The 20,420-nt window shown below is 43.8% G+C and overlaps 1 protein-coding gene and 1 pseudogene across 2 annotated transcripts in view; one reads left to right on the top strand and one right to left on the bottom strand.

Annotated features, from left to right (window-relative positions):
- The window catches only part of LOC145536642 (uncharacterized), a 169,838-nt gene that overhangs the window by 42,490 nt on the left and 106,928 nt on the right, over positions 1–20,420 (bottom strand). The gene's annotated exons all lie outside the window — the stretch shown is intronic.
- The window catches only part of LOC145536644 (piezo-type mechanosensitive ion channel component 2-like), a 79,646-nt pseudogene that overhangs the window by 16,765 nt on the left and 42,461 nt on the right, over positions 1–20,420 (top strand). The window contains exons 2-10 of the transcript XR_014075942.1: positions 13,358–13,549; positions 13,851–14,028; positions 14,528–14,711; positions 14,981–15,106; positions 16,467–16,667; positions 17,206–17,408; positions 17,505–17,608; positions 17,979–18,144; positions 19,724–19,964. The product of XR_014075942.1 is annotated as a piezo-type mechanosensitive ion channel component 2-like (transcript). The remainder of the gene's footprint in view (positions 1–13,357; positions 13,550–13,850; positions 14,029–14,527; positions 14,712–14,980; positions 15,107–16,466; positions 16,668–17,205; positions 17,409–17,504; positions 17,609–17,978; positions 18,145–19,723; positions 19,965–20,420) is intronic.

Here is a 20,420-nt window from a genome sequence, read left to right as displayed (position 1 = left end):
CTTTTCAGTTCATGAGAAGGTAGGAGAAAACATGTCCACTCGAAGACTTATTTCTCTCTAAAAATGATCCATCAAATAATGTCACCTGGTGCAAAAGGAAGCTCAGATTTCCATTTGGATATGGGGACATTGGGAGTGTAAACATGAAAGACAGAGAAGCAGTAAGGAGGTGAGAGGAGACAGGGGTGGGGTGGGGGGATGGGTAGGCCTCACTGATACCTGGGTGGGTGGGGAGAGAGGTCTGCAGTGAATGACACCTTGGCCAGGCTCCTCAGGCCCCTTTGCTCCCTCCGAGCTGGCTGCAAGATCCGGGAAATTCAAGATGATTTGGAATGATTGTGTTTGCTTAAATAACAATTTCTCTACCCTCAATTTCATGATGCAGCATTTCTAGTGTAAATTATTTACCATAAAAGCTCTAAGGCTAGTCTGTGTGGTGTAGGAGTAAACTCAACCTCAAAATTATAGATTGGCAACATAAAGCTACAACTGTGTGTTTCCAAATGCCTGGTATGACGGAAGGATAGTTCAAGGGCATCAGGGAGTATAGCTGGGTCAAGAACAGTCATGCCATTCCAGGAAGTGGTAATTGTAAGACAGTTTAGTTATTTTTAAGACTCATCGAAAGGGTGTGTATTGTAGGACCTAGGCATGTGGATTCATAAATAAAAAACATTTTTCCTATAAACAGAATTTTGGATTCAGAAAATTCCTCTTGATTTCATGTATTGAAAATATAATTCAGGGATGTAGAAGGTTGGCGAAGAAGTTGCTAGTATAATTTATCTCTTATGTTCATGTTTAGAGACATTTAAACATTTCCTAAGATCCCCATTGTAGGATATGAGTATATAGTGAATAAAATACTAAAGATATTACTATTATTGTTTGTTGTCTTTCATTCTCTAAGTTATGTCCAACTCTTTGTGAATCCATGGACTGAAGCATGCCAGGCTTCCTTTTGCTGTCTCCCAGAGTTTGCTCAAACACATGTCCATTGAGTCAGTGATACCCTCCAGCCGTCTCATCCTCTGTCATTCCCTTCTCCTCCTGCCCTCAATCTTTCCCAGCATCAGGGTCTTTTCCAATGAGTTGACTCGTCACATCAGGTGGCCACAGTATTGGAGCTGATACTAGTATAAAATGTTATATTGTAGATGGATGTTTTAAATATTGCATGTTGACATTTTGGTTTCAAATGCTTTTCTTTCATTACCTCTCGTTGTTGTTTAGTTTATCATCTCTAATTTTTAAATGGGCGATCATTCTCGAAGACCCCAAAAGCATTTTAAGAAGCAGTGCAGTGGAGGATGGGTAGACAGCTGGCTTTCCAGGGTTCTTACATGGTGGTTTCTTCCTCTTCTCCAATGGGTGATAATCAAATCAAAGGACTTATGATGTGTAAACCACCATGATTAAAAGTGAGTACACATACTTCCTTCTTTTTTGGTTTTGCAGAATTTGGAGGATATTTCATTACAATCTCATTTTTTATTTGCTCCTCAAAAAATATTATTGTTGTTGTTTAGTCTCTAAGTCATGTCCAATTCTTTTTGACCCCATGGACTGTAGCTCTCCAGGCTCCTCTGTCCATGGGATTTTCCAGGCAAGAATAATGAAGTGGGTTGCTATTTCCTTTTCCAGTTTATCTTCCCAACCCAGGGATCAAACCTGCATCTCCTGCATTGGCAAGCAGATCCTTTACCATCTGAGCTGTATTTATTTTCTTAATTGAGAAATCCAAATTAATGTCATATTTAAATTGTAGCAATGATATTATGATATCTTGCATTGTTAACTTTGAAAATGTTTCTCCATAAAGTAGACTCTACAATAACTGCAAAGAAAATTAATTTTAAATAATTCAGGTTATTTATAATCCCACAGTCTTGTCACATATTAATTTATGTGATAATTTTTTGTTAAATGCCTACTGTGTGCATTCATGGTAGCCTATGGACATCACAGTCCTGCCTTCACAGATTTTATAGTCCACTGGTATGAGGTAGAGGCTGACAGATGAATGACCACCACCAGCAGAGTCAGATACAATGCTGATATTGAGGATGTAGAAAGATCAGTGGAAATATACTTAATAGGTACCTAGTCTGGCCTGGGGTGGGAGACTTCCTGGAGGAAGTGATGTGGAAGTAGACACCCGAAGGTGTAGCTGTTTGTCGTGACAACCATGAAAGTGCCCTTCTATCATGAAATGCATCCACCTCTATTATCTCATGAACTCAGAAGATTAGAATTGGCTCTGGGGATACACACATGCTCAAGTACATTCCTCCTATCAAGTTTTAAAAAGGAGAAGGGAGAAAGCAGTGGGTGAGATGGTTGGATGGCATCACTGACTCAATACACAGGAATCTAAGCAAGCTCTGGGAGATAGTGAAGGACAGGGAAGCCTGGTGTGCTGCAGTCCAGAGAGGTAACAAAGAGTCAGACACGATTTAGTGACTCAACAACAAGAACAAATCCCTGGAAAGAATCCGTTTATTGTGAGATTACTAACAGCCCTTAAGACAGTAACTTTGACTCTAGGAAGTAAAAGCCACATTTATGTGTCTCTGCCGAGAGTCTATTGAAGAATTTCAACGAATATATATCGAGTTTAATGCAAAGTCTTGCCTTGATGCATACCATCCAGAAAACGTTAAAGATGGTTTTCCTCATTAACTGATTATACTAGAGAACAATAAGGAAGACATTCAAGTTCTTTCTGCATTTATCTTCTGTTTCCTCAAAATAGATGGCAGTCCTTCTTGACATTGTCATAATTTGTGGAAGGATGGATAAAAACACCTATAAATTAAGGGTGATCTGGCTTTCAAAATGTATGGTATTTTAACTTCCTTTAGCAGAAGTTATTTGTCAATTTTGTGGCTTGTTATTGAGACATACACTTAGTTTATGTCTTACTCTGAAGTGAAGGTGGTTGAACATGTCAATATGTGGCAGTTCAGGCTGTCAGTATCTGCATTTTGAAGTCCTCCAAAACCTACATTTTCTACTTGTATTTGGTTTTTCAGACTTCAGAGTCTTCTCCAAAAACCACCTTAATTTTCACGATGAAAAGAAACAAAAACAGACACACTCTTGATCCATAAAAACTTAATTAAGCAAAATCAGTCATAAAGTTAGTCATGAAGGTTTTTTTGTTTGTTTTGTCCAAGCAGCTGGTTGGACATCTCATGGGGAATGAGGGGGGGTTGGTAAGCATAGGTGTTAACAAGAAGTTGACCAAGTGAGAGAGTTTGCAGAATCAATTTGAAGACTTAATTCTTTAGATCTGGGTGGATGTGTCACATACATGGCACCTTAGCCATACCTGGCCTGCATTATCTCCATGTGATCTTCCAACATGTTGGTAATGAACTTGGGCATATGACACTTCCCTTTATCCAAAGAATTAAGTTATCCAAAACGTAAGTTATTATTTAAGAGCTGGCCTTTGGATAATTGAAAGCTTAGAATCCAGACAGGCTGTGAAGTCTCTGATGACATCTCTATAAGATCATTTACCCTTTCCAACAACTTGGATGTACGGTGAGCACACCATCTCACCATGAAGACTTTGAAAGCAAAGCAAGACAAAACACATGTTGCATTTAGAACAGCCAAGCCAGTAGTTTATACTTTAAATTTTGAATCATTAGGCTAGCAAAATGCAACAGCAGGCATTTCACCCTTAAAAGTGAATAATCAATGTATCATTTTTCAGTCAACAAAATATATTCAATGCTTTCTTTCTGTGCTTCAGTTATAGATAGACATTCTTGTCAACAGTAACTGGCATTTATTTTACTCTTAGAAATATTATTTATTCTTGGCTTTGAGTCAGAGCAGTAAAGAGTCTCCTTAATGATGTAATTTTTAAATTTATGATGTTTTAGTAACTATACCAGTAAACTTTATACTCGATAATATACAATCCTCATGGAGTTGGTATTTTTATTTATATTTTAAAGTCAGAGGAACCAAATTTATTTCCTAGAATATGTCTACATTTTTATGGCTATAGCGCTTATTCATTTGTTAGAATTTTTCTTATTGAAGTATAGTTGATTTACAATGTTGCTTAAAACTTATTTTAAATTATAGGCTGCCTGAAGTCCATGAATGTGCTTTTGGAAAAAGTAGGCTTTTTGTTTCTAGTAGAGTAAAACTAAGGGATATTATTGTAAGGATGTTGGGATTGGTATGGAATCATAGAACTGGATCATGATAAGACTTCTCCATCAAAAACTTACTGCAGGTACCAAGTCACCCAAGACCTCGTACATGAATTCCATGAAATCATTATGGACCCTTTATTTCAATCAACAGAGGGAGGAGTAGCCCCTCCCCCACCCCCAAGGATGTTAAGAGTCTTAGAAGCACAGCTCAAGCACATCCATCCATCCAACAAACAGTTATCAGTTGTCTGTGTGTCCTTAGCACTGTTCCAGCTGCTGGGGATGCAGCAGCTTTAAAGCAAAAACAATTGAAACTGTAACCCTTACAGAGCTCGTATTCTGTGACATGGGAGATATATAAATAAGTAAGCTTTATAATATTCCAGTAGTAATAATGCTCCTAATAACATTAACGCAGGAAAGTAGAAATTGAATATCAAGGTTAGCATGGGGACATTTCAGGCAGGGAGGCCATGGAGAAGCAAAGTGGACACATGGAAAAATGCAGCCACCACCTTCCCCTGCTCAGTGCCTCTGCTTCAGGGCTCCTTTGCCTCCTGTGCACACACTCTGGGATAGTTGTTCACGAGCTGAGACATTGTAGATTGAAGAATTATTCCAACCAGTCTACCACATCTTCCTGTGACAAGCAGGGGGTACCCTACCTTTCTGATGTTACTGAGCATGTGTCCCACAGCCCTGCTCACTCTGCAACCCCTGTGGCCCCACAGAGCATGCGGCATCCTCCTTCCCAAGGTCAGGAGTGTTTCTGACTGAGAAACTCTGCCAGTCCGATCTGCTTAGTGTTGTGCGCTGTGCGTTCAACCATCACATTCTGTCGAGGCAGGGGGTCCCTCTCTCATCAACATGTGGATAGGAGGTGCTCAGAATACTGTAATCTACTGTAATGGAGCCGCATTTCTGGTGAGAAGACAGATGTACACGTTAGTGAGAGAGCAAGAGGGTCCAGAAATAGATCTGCACATATATGGTCAATTTTCAGCAGAGATGCAAAAGCAGTTTTGTGGATAGAGCAGAATTGTTACTGGAAAAAGGTGGGTTCCGTATTTAAACCCATATTTAAATCCATTCTACTTTAAAAATTCATATGAAAAATAACTGCTTTAATCTTTACCATGTACCATATATAAAAATTGACTCAAAGTGGACCATTGAAGTTAAAATGTAAAACCATAAAACTCTTTTCAAAAAAAAGGATCTTTGAGGCCTTGGGTTGGACAAAAGAGATGATTTCTTAAATATGACACCCAAAAAATGATTCAAAGGGGGAAAAAAATGGATAAACTGAACTTACATCAAAATTAAGAACTTCTTCTCAAAATCCAATAAGATGTTAAAAAGTGAAGCCACAAATTGAAAGACAATATTTGCGAATCACATATGTGGTAAAGGACTTCCATCCAGAATATATGAAGAACTCTCAAAACTCAATACCAAGAAAACATACCTCTCAACTTAAAAGATGGTCAGAAATTTTGAGCAGGCACTGCACCAAAGAGGATACTCAGATGACAAATAAATGCATGAAAATACACCTAACATCATTAGTCATTAGGAAAATGAACATTGAAAACATGAAGTTACTGCTCTGTATCTCTTAGTATGAGAGAAAGGAAGGAAGGACCCCAACTTCTGATGAAGATGCAGAGCCCCTGGAATTCAAACATATTGCTGCTAGGAATGCAGAGTCATGCAGCCACTTTGAAAACCAGTTGCCGGTATATCTGATGGTCAGCCACATACTACTTGTTCAACCCAGAATTCCTACTTTTGGAAATTTACTGAAGTGGAATGAAAATGTATGTTCACACAAAAATCTCTAACCAAATGTTCTCAATACCTTTATCTGTAATTGCCCCAAGCTTCGGAAAAACCCAGATGTCTTTCAGCTCGTGAATGGATCTACAAACTGAAGACCCTGGATGGAATATTAGTCAGCAGCGAAAAGTACACAGTGCTGGTCCACACAGTAACACAGCTGATTCTCCAGTGAAAGATGCTGAGTGACAGAAGCTGGTGTCAGATGCTCCAGCTCATATGATGACATGAATGATGTTCCAGAAAAGGTCAAACTCCAAGGACAGAAAGTAGATCAGCAGTCACCAGTGGCTGGGAGACTTTGGGGCTGATGGAGCTACTCTATATCTTCACAGATGTGGTAGTTACAGGACTAAATGCATTTGTCAGAACTTGAAGAATTATACAAAAAAACGAATGTGTTCAAGTTATTTAAATTATACCTTAATAAGATTTTTTTTTTTCCTGGAGGAGGAAATGGCAACTCACTCCAGTATTCTTGCCTGGGAAATCCCATGGACAGAGGAGCCTGGCAGGCTACAGCCTGTGGGGTCACAAAAGTGGTGGACATAACTTAATGAGTAAACAACAACAGCAAAGATTGTTTTTTAAAAGCCACTGACCATTGTGGGAACAAATTGGAGTTCCCCCTTGTTATTTGCTTCAGGGCTTCTGTGAAGAGTAGGGGCATCAGAGTAGTAGACTCTGGTCCCACTGCGGATCCTAAAGGTCGTGCTTTCTTGTCTGAAGTGCTGTTGTGAAGACCAGATCAGAGGATGGTTTTGAAAGCACTTCCTAGCTTATCGATGTTTCATTCATTTATTCAACAAGTCTTGGTTGATCATACGGGGCTTCTGTGTTCTGGGCATGTGTCAGCCCCAGGGAACCACAGATAAGACTGCTGTAGCCCCCCCTGCTCTGGGGAGCTCCTCCTCTAAGGTGAGGGGTCAGCACGCAAACACATTCCTGCAGTAACACGTGATCTGATTTATAAAGTCATCCCCCAAAGGCCTGAGGAACCCCAATAGCTGCTGGGCATGGAGAGTGATCCAGGCATTGTAAGGTCTTGGATATCACTTAGACAAGTTCTGAATTTACCAGAAGCAGGAGCCTCTGAGGGTTTTTTTAATTTTTTTTTTCCTAATGGCAGAAATAGGAATGAATGATCCTTTAAAGACTTTTTTTGATGTGGACTATTTTTAAAGTCTTTATTGAATTTGTTACAATATTGTTTTTGTTTTATGTTTAGTTTTTTGGCCATTGGGCATGTGGGATCTTAGCTTCCAAACCAGGGATTGAACTCGCACCCCCTGCATTGAAAGGCAACGTCTTAACCACTGGACCTTCAGGGGTGTCTCTTAGTGATGCTTTAGAAAGATCATCCTGGCCACAGTGTATACATTTGTGTGGGTGTGTGTATGTGAGTGATGGCAGTTGGGGTGATGGAGGAGGAAGGACCAGTGACAAGAACCTGAACTAAGGAGACTGCAGAGGAATTTTAGAAGAGATGCTTTGAGATAGACAATGCTATCTAATTCAGCATGGTGGAAGGAGAAAGAGACTGACTGGGTGGATGGAGGTACTATTTCAACAGTGTAAGGACCACATGGGGAAGGTCAGATTTGACTTGGGGAGGGAGGGAGGGTGGGGGTCAGTTTGGTGTTTGAAATCCAGATCCAGCTGTAAGAGGAAACGTCCGGTAGGTTATTGTGGATCTATAGTTCAGAAAGGACATTCTCTTGGCAACACAGATGAGGGTGTTATCAGGGTACTGGTCATAGGTAAAGACACATTTCCAGTAACTCACATGACCTGCACCTTAGTTGAAAAAAAATAGTTGAAGACATAACAGTGTTGGATCGGCAATTGGTTTTCCCATCTGCATGGTTTCCACCCTGTTCTGAGATCTGTGACAATGTTCTGTTTGAGTCTTAGGAAGAAAAGTGCCTTCTCACCTGCTGTATCGCACAAGCTGGTCCTGTTAGTGGTTCAGAGGTGGCAGTTTTCCTGCTGCTCTGGCTGGTGTTGTGAGGACACTCAGCCCTGTTCTGAGACCTCCCCTTCGGGTGGAGCAGGAAGGCAGAGGGCAGGTCACTGCTGGACCCCCAGCCGGATGGCTCCCTGTCCTCCTGGAGCCATCCTGCCCTGCGATTGAGGTGGGAATGAGGTTCTGGAGAATTCTTGGCTGACCTCTAGGGAGAGTGCTGGAGGAGGGACACCTCTAGCTCCAGAAAGTTCTTGTCCAGCCTCTCTTTTTAAACATTATTTCCAGCATATTCAGGTTGGTATTGATGGTATTTGCTTGGATTTTCTTGTTCCTGGAGGCTTGCTGATGTGAAGGGCAAAGCTACATGGACTCTCACCCATATCCTGCATTAGTATTGATTCAGGTGGCTACAAAGTGGGAGGAAATGAGGAAAAAAAATGTTTCTTATTTCTCAGTCATTAGCCAGTAGGGGGGGGGGATTAAAACTTAGGTTTTTACTTCCTGGGAAATTTTATCTCAAAATAGATCTAACTACCATTTCTGTCAACCAATAAATGATGATCTTTGGGTTAACACTCAAGAGTTCCATTACTCAGCCTTTAAGCTTCCTTAAAGGATGCTTGGCCTTACGTTGAGATGGAGATAGTCTGTTTTCTAGAGCAGGTGTAGGTGCTGGAATATAATCAACATGATTCTAAGAGGCTGGTTTTTACAAACAGGCTGCAACACCCTCAGGTCCCATCACGGAGTGAGTCAAACATCTGCATGTGTCTATGCAAGTCACTGGAGAAGGCACTGGCACCCCACTCCAGTCCTCTTGCCTAGAAAATCCCATGGATGGAGGAGCCTTGTGGGCTTCAGTCCATGCGGTCTCTAGGAGTCAGACACAACTGAAGCGACTTAGCAGCAGCAGCATGCAAGTCACACCACTTCATGTATTTGCATGCTTTGTAGTTCTGTAACACACACATGAACACACGTGTGTGCACACACGTACACGTTATAAACAAAGATAGAGAGTCAGATTCTCCATAAGTTAAAGTTGTCAGGATCACATCTTGTGGATTATTACTGGGAAATGACGTGAGAGTTTGCTGCCGCCTACCAACACTGGCCTTCAGCCCTGTCTGCTTGCCTGTTTTATCTCCCCTGCCCGCCACCTCTGCCCCTCAGGCCCTGGGTCCCATACAATCCACTGCAGGGCCCACATCTCACCTACCATGGGGGCTTAACCACTAGTGGATATTCCTGAATGAAGTGATAATAGGCACAACAATCTATCGTTAAGAGAAAATTAAAACACCAATTTCAAGTATACGTCTACTTAAAAGAGCATCATATAGAAGGATGGTATTTTGCATGACAGATTTCACAATATATTTGCCTTCTGCCAAAAAAAAAAAAAAAGCCAGGTTGGGCAGTGTGCCTTAGATGCACATCACGCAGGTGGGGAGATAACACACGCTCATAACCACAGTTAACAAAGGGTGAGCTCTGACACCTGCCGTGTGTGGAGTTATCCTCAAGTGCCCAAAGAGAAGAGTCTTCAGGTCTAATTCACCAAAGCTCTTCTTACTTTATTGAGAGAATTAAAATATCCACTCCCATAACTTCACGTCATAAGTAATCAAGTCAGTAATTTAGGTAGTAGAAGCATGTATTTTGCAATAAATCCACTTAACAAAATAACTCTTGGAAAGATTGGTAGGTTTTCTACTCCACTCTCTTTCCTCTTGAGTAGAATGCTGAGGCTGATAACCAAGTAGCAGACCTGAGAGGCAGAACTTCTAGAAGGAGTTGTAAAAACTTAGTGCGTCTCTGTGGAGATCTTTATGGAAGAGGAATGAGGCCAGGTGGGTTCCCTTTGGGGCTGGTTTTGTGGGCAGCCATATCAGTCTTACCCTTCTTAACATAAAGAACCACACTATATCTGTCTGTCTCTCCCTCTGTGTTTCTGATAAAGTCTTGACCATATGCTTTAAGAGGAGGTGGCTGGGGTGCCCAAGAGGCAGGAGTGGTTTGATGGGCTCTGACAACTGATACACTCAGTGCTCCGTATTTGTGGGTTCTGCATCCATGGATTCAACCAAAAACATTAAAAAAAAATCCAGGAAGTTCCCCAAATCAAAACTTGAATTTGCTGTGTGCAAGTTACTATTTCCATGGCATTCAAATAGTATTAGGTATTACAAGTCATCTAGAGATCATTTTGGAGAAGGCAATGGCACCCCACTCCAGTACTCTTGCCTGGAAAAGCCCATGGATGGAGGAGCCTGGTGGGCTGCAGTCCATGGGGTCGCTAAGAGTCGGACACGACTGAGCGACTTCACTTTCACTTTTCCCTTTCATGCATTGGAGAAGGAAATGGCACCCACTCCAGTGTTCTTGCCTGGAGAATCCCAGGGACGGCGGAGCCTGGTGGGCTGCCGGCTATGGGGTCGCACAGAGTCGGACACGACTGAAGCGACTTAGCAGCAGCAGCAGCAGAGATCATTTAAAATATATAGGAGGATGTGTGTAGGTTACAAGCAAATACTATATCATTTTATACAAGGGACTTGAGCACCCATAGGTATTGATGTCTGTGGGGGTCCTAGAACCAATGTGCCAAGGATGCTGATGGTACAGAGTTGGCCCCCTGTGTTCCTTTTGAGGAAAAGTCCATGCCCATCAACCCAGAACTGACTCAGGAGTTCTCAGAATGACCTAGATGCAGTCATCTAAAATAATTAAAAACTTGAAGCATTCCACCATTATCTCAATCTTCTTTCCAGTGAACTCTCATTTTTGTCTGAATGCCCACATTTTAAGAAAATTCAGAGTGGTGCCTGCCCTAGGGAGCACTCGACCTAATAAACCCTCTGTCCCTGCACAGCATGTGCTTCTGAAAGGCTGCACGTGAAGTGTGTCCAGTTTTGAAGGGACTTCTCTTGATTAGAATGATAAGGTGAACCTTTCATTGAGTCAATAAGCTTTCTTCCTCCCCAAATTTATTTCTGTATGATCAGTGCTGTTTAATAAGGGGAATAATGTGTTTGTAGATGGGAGTTCTGATGAAAGAGAGGACATACCTATATCCGACTTCTGGGTCAATCACAATTTAGACTTGACCTTATAAGATGTGAGATAGGGCTGTATTAAGGACAGTGGCTGACTGATAAAATTCTGATGGTGTGAAAGATTGCAGGAAGTTCCAACTGAACTTGTAAACAGACTGATTTAGAATATTTTAACAGGAGCAATGATTATTTCTGCTACATATACACAAATCAGGGCCATTACACCTGATCCTGTGTACATGTGTAACTGAATCACATTGTTGTATTTAACACATAGTAAATCAACTATATTTCAATAATTTTTTTAAAATAAAAGACAGAGTAAGGAGCTTTGCCACTTGCCCTTGTTAGTAAGATGTCTAGGTGAGGCTTTAATCTAAATCTTTTTGATTCCAAAGAGCATGCTTTTAACATTGTTCTGGATTGTCTCAGAAAAATGCTATGAGAAAAACGAAAGCACAGTGAAAGGATTCACACAGTGTCTTTTAAGATAGAAACTCCAACCATGCATACTTGCAATAAGAGGCATTTTATGTACACAGATTTTCTCAGGTGAATTATCTAGCTTAAGAAAATAAGTAAGTACATACAAGTGGAAAATAAAGATGTGGAAATCTGGCTACAATGTGGATCATCAAAGCCAAACCAAAAGGTGAATTTTGGGGGGATCATACGATTTAATTAATTTATATTTTGAAGTATAGTTGTTTTACAATGTTGTGTTACTTTCTGCTGTACAACAACGTGAATCAGCTATATGTATGCATGTATCCAATAAGAGAAGAAAAGAAAAAGAAATAAGCAAGTATATGTCAGTACACTTTATTCCACATACCTCAGAACAGTCTTTGTTCATTAAATTAGCAATTCGTTTCTGACATTCTGTGATCTACCTGCTTGACATCTCTAAAAGGAATTGCTTTTGAAGGAGAACCTCTCTGAAAGTCCAAGGGCAATGCAGAATCTTGATCACAGTTCTCCAATATCACAGGCATTTTAAATACAAAACCAACAAGTTGCATATGAGCTCAGATTTTTATCTAGCCAAACTTCTTCATTTTGTTAAAAAAAAAAAAAAGTAAAATTCCAGAGACGTGAAATTGACTCAGATCCCACAGTGTTACAGACAATAACATTAGTAAGTGTCTGTCTTATGACAGTCAGGCTAAAATGAATAAATTATTGCAAATGAGGAGGACTACCTGCGTTATCTGTAATAGGCCTTTTCCTAATGTCTACTTTATTGCCACAAACGTTCCTTCAAACATTCATTTGAATATGAATAAAAAGATATGCTCTTTAAAAATTGAGGAGCAAGATCATACTTACTATTTGCTGTGAACTAAGCTGGACCCCTGAGAGCCGCTGAGCTCCCTAAGTCTACAGCCCCCTCAGCTGGGCTCCTGCACTCTTTGCAGGAGATCTGGTCTGGCAGCTCACCTGGTGCCCGAGGATGGGTAGTGTTGCAGGCTTCTTACCCCTGGAAGCATTTGCATCCACTGCGTATGCTTCAGATGGCCACAGGATTAGTCCATGCAAAGGTTGCCCAACATTACACGTTATTTAAGAATTAAAAAAAAAAAAAAAACCCTCCTTAAACTGTGAATGACTTGATTCCTGGGGGATGCTTTGCCGTGTTTCTAAGAAAGCGTGACCTGACTTGCCTCAGCAGTCTCTGCATCCTGCCCTTCACCACTGCAGCGCCGTCCACTCTCAGATCAGCTGCCTGGCTCAGGGCTCCCAGTCAAAACACACTGTGGCCGCCATCCTGGCGTGCACGTGGTGTTGGGGTCCCTGCACTCAGCGTACAGTAGACGACTGTAGCATGATGTGTGATCTCTGACTCTCCTTATAACTCTTCTGTTCTCATCTCCTTTTGTTTTTCTTTCTATTTCCATTACTTTGAGCAGCATCAAGAAAAACTTACCAATCCACCACAATGAGTAAGTCCCCCTGTGAAGCCATGAAATGCTTGCTCTACATGATATCATTTCATGCTTCTCCATCCTAAACTCTGACCATTTTCTCCTGAGGGAAAAAATGTCAAGTTTAGGTGTTGATAGCTCTCATGACTGACTCATCACTAGAATCTGTGTTGGAAGAGCTCACCAAACCTGAGTTTATAGTTCATTTTCTAGAAAGAGGTTTAAAAAAATAAAAAGTGACCAGATGCTAACAAGCCCACATGCCAGGCTGCGTAGTGACTTCCATTTTGTTCATCCTCCTCCACGTGCCCCTCACTCTCAGCTCCCAACGCCCTTCCCCCCTGACTTGACTGCTCTCTGCCAACAGGCTTGCCCACCCGAGTGAAGCCTGGACCTTGCCATGATGAAGCTGACCGCCAGCCTGGAGGTAGCGGAAGTCTAGCAGCTGGCTGGGCCTGGGGAGGGGACACCGGGGGGATTCCCTGCAAAAGCCAAGAAGGGCGAGCCTGGCAGGCACAGTGAGCACGAGGCCAAGGATGAGGGAGGACAAGGAGGATGAAGAGAAGGAGGAGACATCAGGTAAGCTGCCCGCCCAGGAGCCGCTCAGATGCTGGCTCACAGGTGGAGGAAACAAAACGCTGACTTGCTCCAAGTGAATAGAATATATACTCAGTATATAAGTATATAATAAAATATATACTCAATATATGCTCAAGTATATACTTGACCCGGGCAGTGAGCTAGAAACTGTGGGAACAATCCGTACAGGCCAGGCTTCCACTCACAGCTGCACACATGTCCTGCCTTGCAGATCAGAGGGACAAAGGAACTGTCAATACAGGCCAGGTCTCCACTCACAGTCATGCGTCCTGCCTTGCAGATCTGAGGAACAATTGGCACTTGGTGATCGACCACCTCACAGTGCTGCTCCTGCAGTTCCTGGAGGGCCTCTACCAGCTGCAGACGTTCCTATGGTGGATCCTGGAGCTGCACATCGTCAAGATTATGTCCTCCTTCATCATCTGGGTGTCCATGAAGAAGGCAAGTGACGCCGTTCTGTCTTCAGGCCAGACCTAGCCAGGCATCTGCTCCAGCTGGAGCCCCAGGCCACTTGGACTTAAGGTCCCCACGCTGAGCGCAGATGGGGCAGAGACAGATGCTGACTCATAGATGTGGTTGTGTGCCGCATGCCCACCCAGCGTGGGTATGTCTGAATTCCGCACAGCTAGAGGGCACCGCTCAGGTGTGTTCTCTCCCAGGAGAGGTTCCTGAAGCTCCAGGTTGGGCCAAGGACCCCCTGGGTGTCCTTCCAGAAGCCTGTTCACCTCTGTAGTTTCCCGTTGTGACGTTACTTAACATCACCTGGTTGTACACCTGTCTGCATACAAAATGTATATCTTAACACCCATGGCCATTTTGTGTACAGAAGAGGAGCTCAGCCAGCCTTTGCTCAGCTCAGAGGAAGTGAATCAGTCAAGTTGCCTAAAAACATCTAGGTTTCTAGATGTTGTGCCATGTGACACATTTTTGTTCACATTTCCAATTTTGTGTTCTCAGGTGTCTCTACGTGTTGTTCAACTACATGTTTCTGATTTCCTGGGCTTTCACTCTGCCATACACCAAGCTCCGCCGTCTGGCCTCCAGTGTCTGCACCATCTGGACATGTGTAATCATCGTCTGTAAGATGCTGTACCAGGTGCAGACCATCAAGCCTGAGAACTTCTCTGTGCACTGTTCATTGGTGAGCCTCAGAGATGGGGGATCTCCTTGCCTGGCCTTCAGGGAAGGGAGGCAGACCTCGGTGGACCCACATCCTCCAGCACTCGCCATCAGGCCTTCGTCGGCTCAGTGAGTTGGAGGCGTCCTGGCCCCATCTCTCCTGATACTGACTCCCTCTGAAGTGGGTCCTCCCTCCCCATCCCTGAGTCCCTTTGCTCAAAGCTAAAGGAGTCTAGTCTGAACTCTCCTGACTGTGGGGCCGTCTCTTACTCCTTTCTCTCTTCTTTTCAGCCAAATGAAAACCAGACGAACATACTCCTGCACCAGCTGAACAAGTCTCTGCTCTACAGCGTACACATCGACCCTATGGAATGGATGGGCCTCAGGAAGTCATCTCCTCTGCTCGTCTACCTCAGGGTAAGGCTTCCTCATCATTAGCGTTGCCTCTGCCAAGTTCACGTCTGCAGCCCTTTGCCTAGAGACCACTCACCTCACCTTTGAGAGCAGCCTTATCCTCTTATGTGGGGTTTGCAGTCACCTCCAAAACACACGGCTGAGTATTAAAATCGGTATTGAATTGTGCTGAAAAGAAATCAGCTGAGTAATTTGAGAGTCGTTGAATAGAGTATGACAAATATATTCACTGGAATGTTATGAAACCACTCAAAGACTGAGGTAGATTGATGATGTTATCAGACACTGAAAGATATCCAAAATATAATGTTGAAAAAAAAAAAAAACAAACTTCAAAACAGGGTACATAGAATGATGTCTTGTAGGCACAAAGAAAAAATATTGAGTAAATTACACCAATGGTCAGAGTAATTATTTCTGAGAAGTGTAGCATGACAAAAAATGTTTGCTATCTAAATTCTACAGATTTTAATCAATGGCATCTATTATGTTTAGAAGTAACTACATATAAAGAGCCTGTCTTTGAGAAATGAATTCTGATTGCAAATAGTTGTAACAAACATAAGGAAAGCAATATAGTTCAGATTATTCACATGTTACTATGATGGATAGTTTGAGCATTTTACTTTGATGAATTATGCTGATGATGTAATTAAAGCCTTTGTACTCAACTCCTGGAGTCTGAAAGTGTACTAAGCATCTCCTCTCTCTCTTGTGTAGATTTCTGGTTTTTTGCTCATATGACCAATATTGTTTGTAACATACAAATGATGTCTACCATTAAGAGCTGTTACAAGGATAAAACCAACTCATATTTGTAAGGGGTGATTAGAATAGTGTCTGGCACATAAATGTCACCTATTTTATATTATTATTTTGTAGTATGATCAGCATATTTTTCACTCTACTGCTCTCTCTAGCCAGCTTTCCGAGGTGCTGTGTTCAAAACTTGCTAAGTTGAGCCCCAGTCTACAGCTCAGTCTGTTTCCCAGGGTCCCTGTAGGATGCTGTATAAGAGTTTCTCACATTTCATTGAAGAGAAGGCTGGACAACCCTTCTGAGTAACTGGACCCAGCTGTCTGGTTCGGTGGTACTTTTTCTGGATCTGGCGTGACCATTGCCAGTCATTGGTGTAGAGGTTCTAAATCCTGTTATCATAAAAATTACCTGATTTTCAAACTGGAGATGACTCTACCCTTGTTACCACAAAACAGGGAAAATGAGCATTAAAGTCAAGACTGTTTCATGGATGTGGGATCTGATCACACACTGTCCTTTTAGACATCCACAGTGAAATGAGATGGCTTTTTGAGGAGACTGTAAATGACCATGTAACATCACGTGTATTTTCCTTGTTTTCCAGAACAACCTGCTGATGCTGGCCATTCTTGTCTTCAAGGTCACCATCTACCGCCATCAGGAGTACTACCAAGGTCGGAACAACCTCTCAACCCTTGTGTCTAAAACCATCTTCCACAACATCATAAGACTCCAGCTGGATGATGGACTTGTTAACTGTGTCAAGTATTTCATCAATTACTTCTTCCACAAGTTTGGTCTGGAGGTTAGTTTCCTTACTGACCTGTTCTCTTTCTCTTTTCTCTGAAAATTCCAGTGGCTGCTTTCAGCCAGGTGGCCACTAGGGCTTTGTGGCATGTCTCCACACCCTGATTTCTGTCTCCTTGGAATCTGGGGGGCTGAGGGGGAAGAACGTCCATGGCAGGGTTCCCTGGCCTGGTGGAGAATCTCCAGGACTCAGTGCCTGTCCCCTGCTCTGCAGCTGTGGACACGGCTTCTCAGGACGCCCAGTCTTACAGTTGCCTGGGTGTCTGTTCAATGCCTTCTGAATGTATGACCTCAGCCAGAGCAGACTGTTTTGACCTGAATAGTGTGGGAGGTCTGCCCTCAGTACTTGGAACAGTGGTTCTTATTGACGGCCACCTGGTCAGTCTTCTGTCTTCATGATGAAAACACACTGCAGAGGCAGAGCAGGTGAAGAACTCATCCAGGAACACGGGTCTCCACCGCCCCTGAGGGCTGCCCACTGATGCCACTCCCCTTCCAAGTAAAGCCGACTTTTTGCCTCTTTCATCCTCATGCAGATCTGTTTCCTCATGTCAGCTAACGTGATCAGCCAGCGAATAGACTTCTACACCATGATTCACGCCTGCTGGCTGATTGCCGTCCTGTACCGGCACAGGAGGAAGGCCATCACTGAGATCTGACCCAAGTACTGCTGCTTCCTGGCTTGCATCATCACCTTCCAGTATTTCATCTGCATCAGCATCCCCCCTGCCCCCTGCCGAGATGAGTACCCCCCCCACCAGTGCTGGCACTGGAAAGAGGGGAACTCAAGGGCATGAGGGGCTCCCTGACCGGCTCCTCCCACCCCACCCCCTGCAGACTACCCCTGGAGGTTCAAGAGCACCAGCTTCAATGACAGCATCGTCAAGTGGCTGTACTTCCCTGACTTCATTGTTTGGCCCAACCCTGTGTTCCTCTTGTGTAAGGGGGGAGCTGGGGTCCCGCCTGCTCATCTTTCCCTTGTGGTGCATTCCTGCCCCCCTCCCCCACACCGCACCCCTGCACATAGTCTGGACAGGATGGTCGGCCCTGTTATGTCTGCAGAGTTAATACCATGTTAGCATTCCAAACACTTTTTTCACTTTAGTAATTTTATCTCCTGTTACATACCCCCACTATCCAGCCCCACACACCTGTATGCACCCACCTTCTAGGGGGAGTGTGGTGGGGGTGGACGGGCCTGGTCTGGGGGAAGCAGTTGCTTCTTGCTGCCACTGCAGACATAGACCTACAGACTGGACAGGGTAGCTGGAAGGACGAGGCCAGACCACAGATGCTTCTGTTCCACCAGATGATTTCATGCTGTTCCTGTGTGCCTCGCTGCAATGACAGATCTTTGAGGACGAGAATAAGGCTGCCATACGGATTGTGGCAGGTGACAACGTAGATATCTGCATGAACCTGGACGCGGCCTCATTCAGCCAACATAACCCAGTGCCCGAATTCATCCAATGCAGGTAATGCGGCCACCCACGGGCAGCCCCTGAGAAGGTGTCACCCCGAAGTCCATGCCTCCAGCTCCCTTGCCTTTCCTGGGCACTGACCCGCTGATTGCACCATGAAGCGAAGAATCCCAGAGCTAGATGGCTCAGTGATCTGGAGGCCAAACCTCCTTGTTATCCTCTGTCCTCCGTGGCCATGCCCAGGGCAGGTCTGGAGAGCAGATGCCCCTGAATCCCAGGACAGCCAGGGCCTCACGCACTCCCAGGGGCCCTGGAGGTCCTCCCTGGGGCATGTTGGCTGGTGTTTCCATGCTGTTCCCATAGGCTTAGTTTTATGATTTCTGAACCTAAAGCAGGTCAGGCTGAGGAGTGAGGGCTGGGGCTCCTACAAGGGGATTCACAGCTGCAGGCAGGGAAGGGAAATGGATGGAAAGCCCACAGTGCACAAACATGTGCACACAAGGACACATACACTCACACTCAAACATGCCAGCAGCCTAGTTCTGCTGACTTCAAGTCACACGTCGGGAGGACTATGGGTGTTCAGATCCCACCAGGACTGAATCACTGACATTGTCTGTGTGCGTGGGATGCTGAGAAACACCCACATCTTATGCACTCTCCAGTGTGTGTGACATCAAGGATGAGTGAAACATAGTTTAGAGAAAAATCATGGAACTATTCAAAAGTGTTGAATATTTTAGTCTAAGAAGAGTATGATCCAAAAGTCCACTTCTGTGACAGTGTTCTTCTCAGTTCAGTTCAGTCACTCAGTCATGTCTGACTCTTTGCAACCCCATGGACTGCATCATGCCAGCCTTCTCTCTCCATCACCAACTCCATCACCCTGTCCATCACCAGCATTCTTCTAGGGAACACTTATTCCCTAACCACACTGCAAACAGTGTAACACCTATTTTATCAGAGACGATTTAAGAGCTCCCACAAAATAACAACTCAGTTATCAAGTATCTGATAGCACAATTGGTGCTTCTGTGCTTCTCCCCAAACTTGGGAAGAGAAACAACCAAAGCAAAGCCTCCAAAGCTGAGAGCCTTTGAGCAAATGAATCCATATAAGACACGGCTTGTAGGCACGATGTCTGTCAGCTGATACCCAGCTGGGGAAGCTCCCGGAGCTCCATCATTGGGGGAGGACGGGCCCGAGCATCTGCCTGTCTGCAGAGTGAGGAGTGGTCCCACAGAAGGGATCTTGGCTCGGCCCAGGGAAGTGCAGAGAGAGTGCTTACAGAGCCTGCAAGCTCCATGTCGGTGTGTAAAAAAGTGAAAGTGGTAGTCGCTCAGTCATGTCTGACTCTTCAGGTAGTAGGCAGAGAACGTTGCTGCTTATGGGAAGTTTGGCCCCAGTTTGATGACAATAAAAGCGCACACGGCGTTTTCACAATGTACCACTCTGTCCATCACTAACTGGGTGAAAATTGTGCGTGGACCAGCCAGTGATCAGAGTGCCTGTCTGGCCTGTGCCTCCAGGCCAAGTCAGGAGGAGGATGTGTGAATGCATTCCCTTCCTCGACTAGAATCTTCCAACTTTGTCTGTGCTGCAGTCTGTGTTGTCTCTTGGTTTTGTTGTCCAGGTCGTACCTGGACATATCCATGGTGGTCATCTTCAGCTACCTCTTCTGGTTCATGCTCACCATCATCTTCATCACTGGGACAACCCACATCAGCATCTTTTGCATGGGCTACATGGTGGCCTCCTACATCCTCCTCTTCGGGATTGACTTGCTGCTGAAACCCATCAAGAGCATCCTGTGCTACTGGGACTGGCTGATCGCTTACAACATCTTTGTGATCACAACGAAAAACATACTGTCAGTAAGTGGCTCGTGCCATGTAACATATTTGCGGTCCAAGCCTCAGAGCAAATGACTCATTGGGTGGTTACGGAAAGCCCTTGGCCCCTCATGCTGCTCTCTTAAAAGCCCCAAATAGGATGCTGGCAAACTCAGAATTGGAATGACCATTTATTACTCCTTGTTTTACTGTTTTAAGCAGAATCCTTTTTGCTCACTTCTACCCTCTCAAGGACAAGAGAATATGTATTTGTAGTGTAAAAAAAAAAAAAAACCCTCTAAAATGTATTTTCTCAATTAAAATCTATCCCTTCTGAGAAACAATTGGATATCACTCCAGGACAGGCTGCATGTGGCCCTTTATGAGTTGAAATAGTCATGGGATGTCTTCACAAATTATATTCTCTTGGCTGAAACCAACTTTCTTACCGGGAAAGCACCATGCAAGTGTAAATATTGATAGAATGGACAAGGTTTT

Source organism: Giraffa tippelskirchi, chromosome X (assembly GCF_054371585.1).
Source record: "Giraffa tippelskirchi isolate mGirTip1 chromosome X, T2T-mGirTip1v1.2.pri, whole genome shotgun sequence".
Classification (NCBI taxonomy): Eukaryota; Metazoa; Chordata; class Mammalia; order Artiodactyla; family Giraffidae; genus Giraffa; species Giraffa tippelskirchi.
Note: the sequence above shows the minus strand (reverse complement) of the source record. Positions and strands in the feature narration are given on the sequence as shown.